This window comes from Triturus cristatus, chromosome 2_1 (genome assembly GCF_964204655.1).
Source record: "Triturus cristatus chromosome 2_1, aTriCri1.1, whole genome shotgun sequence".
Classification (NCBI taxonomy): Eukaryota; Metazoa; Chordata; class Amphibia; order Caudata; family Salamandridae; genus Triturus; species Triturus cristatus.
This window is the reverse complement of record NC_140581.1, coordinates 857,641,803-857,647,802: the sequence shown is the minus strand read 5'-3', so window position 1 is coordinate 857,647,802 and position 6,000 is coordinate 857,641,803.

Below are 6,000 nucleotides of genomic sequence, written 5' to 3'. Positions count from 1 at the left end.
CTTACTCTTACACCCTATCCACCCCCTGTGACCCTCCCCCTGCTCCATAAGGCACCTAACCCTACCCCTGTGCCCCTCCCCCGCCAAATGTGGTCCTTCCTCCCTCCCCCACGCCAACCACACTTCTCTTCCCCTAACAACCTGGGTGTCTTGTTGTCACACCCCCGTAAGCCCTCCGCCCCCCCACAGCAATGATGGTGATTTTACATGCTTAAACTCTAGTGAAATCTAGTGAAAGGTACCATAATCGACATAATCAACAATCTAATCTAATCTTACTTAACATATACCATTGTGGCCGGCTAACATAGTCAGTAAACATGATTTTTATACTGAACACAGCCATTAGATTAGGACAGAGGATTCTCGCTCAGTTCTACTTCCTTCCATTCACCCTTTGTTACCCTGCAAAATTTCCTTCAATAACTCCTGAGCTTCGTCTAAGTCAGAGAACATAAAAAATGTGCCTTTCACCAGAACTTTCAATTTGGACTGTTGGGCAATAGAGGCCTGAGCTCCATTAGCTTTAAACAGATGTAGAATTTTCACGAATTCCTTTCTTCTGCGTGCCGCCGCTGCAGACATGTCTGAAAAAATACGACACTTTGATGTTTCATTTACTGAAAACTGTCTTTGCTATATAGCCTTAGAAAGTATTGTTTCTTTAATGCGAAAGTCGGAGAAGTTTAATAGTATTGTGCTTGGCAACGTAGAGTTAGGAAAGGGGTGAGCAGGTACCCGATGCGCCCTGGTATTAGTCAGGTCCCCTTCAAATTCTGGGATGACTTTTTGCTTTATGAATGAGGTGACCCATTGTACTGTATTGGCCCCCTCAAACCCCTCTGGGACTCCAACTATTCGAAGATTGGATCTCCGTGTGAAGTTTTCCAGCTCATCCAATTTATTTTCGAACACCTGCTTTCTTTTGGCTGCCACCTTAACTTCTTCTTTTACCACTGTCATCTGGTCCTCTAGGATAGAAATCCGAGCCTCAGCTTCCTGAAGTCTTAGAGGGAAACCATAAATTACATCCTCAATTTTCTCCAGTCGCTGATGTATAGCGGAGAGTTCAGCTCTCTGAGTTTTTTTCAACTACCGAACCTCCTCTAAAATTAGATTTAGCATGTCTTTAACCGTCATCTGGACCTCACTTGCTGACTCAGTATTCAGACTAATGACAGGACTTAAAGGATCCGAGGTATAAGGTAGCGGAGTGGCCAGTTCAGCCATCGACTGTGTATCTTCTGATGAGGCTGTCTTCTGTGCAGTCAATTGAGAATGTATTTTTAGTTTTACCGGCGGATATACAGAGGAACCAGGGGGAGTAGAAATGCCTTCCATCTGAACCAAGACTTGTGCTGGTATGATGTTTCCTGAGCAAAACTCCTTTTGAACAGTGAATAGCGATGAATCATCATCTTGATGAGAAATCGGCCCCAGCAAGGGTACAATGTTTGAACGTATATTCACTTGTGTAACAGCTTCAGAAGCTCCATGATTGACTATGGCGGACTTTGCACATAGTGGAGCAGAAAACGGTTAAGAGATCCCCGGGATCTCCTCATTGGACTGCAGGTTTAAGGCAGGACTCGCAGTGGGTTGTGAGGTTATTTATTTATTTATTTTTAAAAGGGAAAATTGTCTTGCTTCTTTAGCAGCTGCTTTTGCTTTCTTGGGGCTATCAGATCCAATGTTGTCTGGTTGAGACAAAACTGGGCTGGCGATGATTGAGCTCATATCGGCCGTCGTCATCATCGTATTTACTGGAATACTAGTTGGACTTAATGGCTCGGCAGAGAATGATTCCTGTTCATCTGTACTCTCAAATGTGGAGTTAAGTTCCACAAATTTTTCAGAAGATTCCTTATCTGCCGTCCGAGCCACTTCTTTTGCTTCCTTAATCTGGAGGCGGCGAGCCTTAGCTTTAATACGAGCATTCAACAATTTGCCCATTTTACCCCACTATTTCTCCGATACTAGATAACAGCTTCTTCCCTTAACCCAGCGGTAGAGCGAGTCTCAATACTAAGTGGAGTATTGACCTTCAAAGAATATTCTCCCCTTTTTCTTAGGTGCATAGGTACTTCAAATGAGCGAGCGCCACCATATCGGAGATTTACCCGTAGGCAGTGCAGGCAGAACAGGCAGTGCAAGGTGGTACAGCCAGGGCGGAAACAAAGACAAATAGTCTACTCAAAAAGTCTTCTATAAACCACCTACCGTGCAATGAGTCAATAATTATCTTTGACACAAGCCTCACAGTTCCAAACCTTGGCCTCCTTTTCCTTTTTCCCCCGGGGTCCAGCTCCTCTCTCACCGCCTTCCCCCTGTTTTTTTCAAAATGTTCTGCCTGGGAGGGGTGTTGTATATCGAATGGGCACTTGGCAGGACCGCCGCCTGAATCAGAAAATTACCGGTTTTCCTCCCTGGTCAATACCGGCTTATCCATAGCGAAGTAATAAAGGCAGTGTCAGCACATCGCCACCATAGCCACTGGCCGCTCACCCCACCGCCTCACCTCACCTCCATCTCCTTCTTCCAACTCCGGCATTTTGCAGCATTTTTGAAATTCAAAAGAGGCTTTTTTTCCCGATGCTGCCGAGTCTTCACCCTGAGAAAAGCGCTTGACGTAGGGGCACTCGAGGTCGCATACAGCTTTGGGCTGAAAAAGCCGTCTGTCAGGTCCACGGGAGCCTCTGCCTCAGCGTCAGCCTTCCACCCTGAATGCACACGGAATCCACCTTTGCTGGGGGGCGGGACTTGGTTCACCTACGGCAACGCGGCGTGGCGCATAGCCGCCGTCAGGTTCAGCCTCAATGAACAAAAAACTCTTATCTTAAAAAAAGTGCATTTCTGATCCCGGTGAAGAAATGGGTAGGGAACCCATGTGTGTAGTGTCCGTGTCCTAATGGTGGGCCCCTTCCTTTCCTCCTGTGAAAAGAATATGAGAGAAAGAAAAAAAACTATTAAAACAATGCATAAAAATGAAAATACAGTAGTTCATACTAGAATACAAATTCAAACATTGAATTAAAGACTAAATATACATGCTGACAACATTATGTGGACTAACAGGGGCTCGTGCTATGTCACTTGATGTGTTTCTAATGCTTTGTGTTTTGTGCTATTGTGCAGTTCAGTATACTCTTACTTGAGTTACCTCCTCTACCGATGTGACATACACCTCTTTCTTGTGCCATGGTTTTTCTATGTATTGGAGCCCACCCCATTCAGTCTTTGTGTGATCAAGGCAACTTCGGCTGTCGAATAGCATTACGACTGGATAATAAACCTGCACCTTGCAAACTACTCCTGGGTGTTCGCCTCACTCGCTTTCTGCTCTTTGGTACTACATCCGGCTTTTCGTTCTGCCGGTTCTACTAACCCCCTAACTACAGGCCTAGGATCCCAGAAGGAATGTTCTGCGGATGTGCATAGCAACGAGGGAACTGTGGCCGCCCGCCGCCCTTCATGACGGAATCAGAGGGAATCTACTGTAGTGTAGTTCCTATATCCCTGATAGGCTCTGCGCATTGGAATAATATACACTATAGATTTGACATAGGACTGTGGTCAGTATGTCTCTTAAACTTAATTACTTGTATGTGCCAGCTAACTCAGAGGTCACTAGAAACGTCTCGAATACACAAGAAGTAATTAGTTTCTGACAACCACATAAACATGACAACTTTGTTTCCCTTATAGTAGGAACAATCTCAGAACCGTGGAAACAATAGATATAAGTTTCACTCAGTCAATCGTGCATGCTTCATTTCTACAGAGTTGTACAGAAATAGAGAGACGGGCGTTTCAATAAAAAGGGTTTATTGAACAGTCTTATTTCTCATGCAAGAGATATGAACTGCTACAATCGTAAGACAGGCTGCGAAGTACAATATGCACAGAGTTAGCAGTAAGATAAAATAATACTGCAATAGCATGGTTTGTAGCTATGACATATATTAATTAAAATACATACATAAATAACACAGGCTAAAATGTGAATACTCATCTGATGCTTCTAAATAGTTCTACCCCAGTGTACCTAACCTAAGTGTAGTACGAGGTAAAAAGTAGGTGCTGTTTTCTAAAGTATAGCTAGCTATAGCTATAGTTTTAGTTTTGCCAAGAGTTGCCAAAAGTTTCTCTAAGTTCTAGTATGCTTTATACCTAAGAATGTGCGATGTTGGAATCTCCTTTCCGGGACTCGATCTCTAACACCCCGCAAGGGGAATCAGAAACACTGGAGCTGGATTCTCTGCGAGGAAGATGACAGCGTCTGGTCAGTGCGTCAGGCTGGAACTCGATTTCCTTCCGAACTTGCCGTGGCGAATCGCAAGTAGGCAGTAGAGCTGGATCGTGCCGGAACTGTTGTTTTTTCAAGGCAAGTGCAGGTATATTTATACCTTGAAGGTGTTTAGGAATGCCTGTATTGACCTAAAAGTCAAGCATCGGAACGTCATGAATGAACCCCTAAGGAATAGATGTTCATGCATACTAAATGAGTTATTGGAGAAATCAATATCCAAGCAAGGGAAATTCCTAAAGGCTTAAGAGTCTGGTTTTCCAAGAACTCGTGACATGGATAGACGGATGTAGGAGACCATGCCTGTATTTGGTTAGCATGGACAATGCCTAAATAAGGGCTGGATTTTCTGTGCCTAAATAAGGGCAATATGAATTGTACCTATATAAGGGCATAAATCAGGAAACCTATATATGGAATCTAAATCTACACACAACACCCACTCCAGTTTCGTATGAATTACATTACTAAATCCTAAACATACTAATCATGTCTAAAAAAGAATATCGCATGATAATCGAAAACATGCTAAAACATATCTGAAAACATATGTCCTAAAAATGCATTACAAACCTATTGCTATGCACAAGGTGCTGTACATATTTAAAAAGCATTGTTTCATTCTAAGTATATGCGTGCATTGAAAATGCCAACAAGAATGAACCAGAAATATATACATATGATGAAATGGCTCGTTAATACAGAAGAAAAAGGGCCGAAACCATTTTATATCAGGTTAACACAAATCAATTGTTGATGTGACAAGGTGGCATAATGTCCCTGGAAATTTTTCAAAGAATTCTGTTCTCTATGAATAGTTCTACTATAAGCAGATTACTGTGGCAAAAAATGAAAAAAATACACATTTGGAAAAAAAAATTAATCATAGGAAAAAGTCCCGAAGTTAGTTCCTTTGTCTGAAAAGAATGAAGGCCAAATTCAGATTCTCATCGGAACACTGTGTGCCTGAATTAGAAGTCAGTGTGTGGGCCTGGAGAAAACATGAAGTCTTCTAATCCTGTAGAGAAAAAGTCATCTACCGTTGTATGTGAAAGTTGGAATACCTCGTTTAGAAGATTAACTGCACATAGATGTGAACTATTGCCTTCAGCATTGGTTGCAAGAGCAATGTTCGAATCGGATGTTACCTGCGTGCCTGATGTTTTGGCTCATACCTCAGCAGTAGCAATTTGCATCTGTGAGATCTCAATGAATGCCGTCATCAGGATTGGTAGCCGCTGGGGACAACACAGAGCATGGGCTGTTACTGGGTCCAGCAGAGTATCGATATCCGTAGGCATGGCTGATGGGAGCGTTAGACAAATGTCTAGCATGCATTCTTCACCGCAGAGCAGGCAGCGTAGAACAGGTAAGATGCAATCTCGCCAGATTGGTCTGAATGACAGAGAACATGTGGTGTTTCATTCTCGTAGACGAGGTAAACCCAAAATTTGGATGATGCGCTCACGACACTTCATCTCCAATAGAGCTCTCTCTAATGGTGCCTGGAGTGACGCTGGTGATGAGGCTTGCCATATCGTAGCAGAAGGAGCAAAAATAGGATCCCTGCAACAAGTGCTAAAAGGAGCGGCAGTCCGACAAACGTAGAGTGCATGAAGTTTGAAAAAATTCCGACGACTGCTTGAAAAGGTGCTAACAGGTGCTTAAATACATGTATAATACTGCTTGTATCA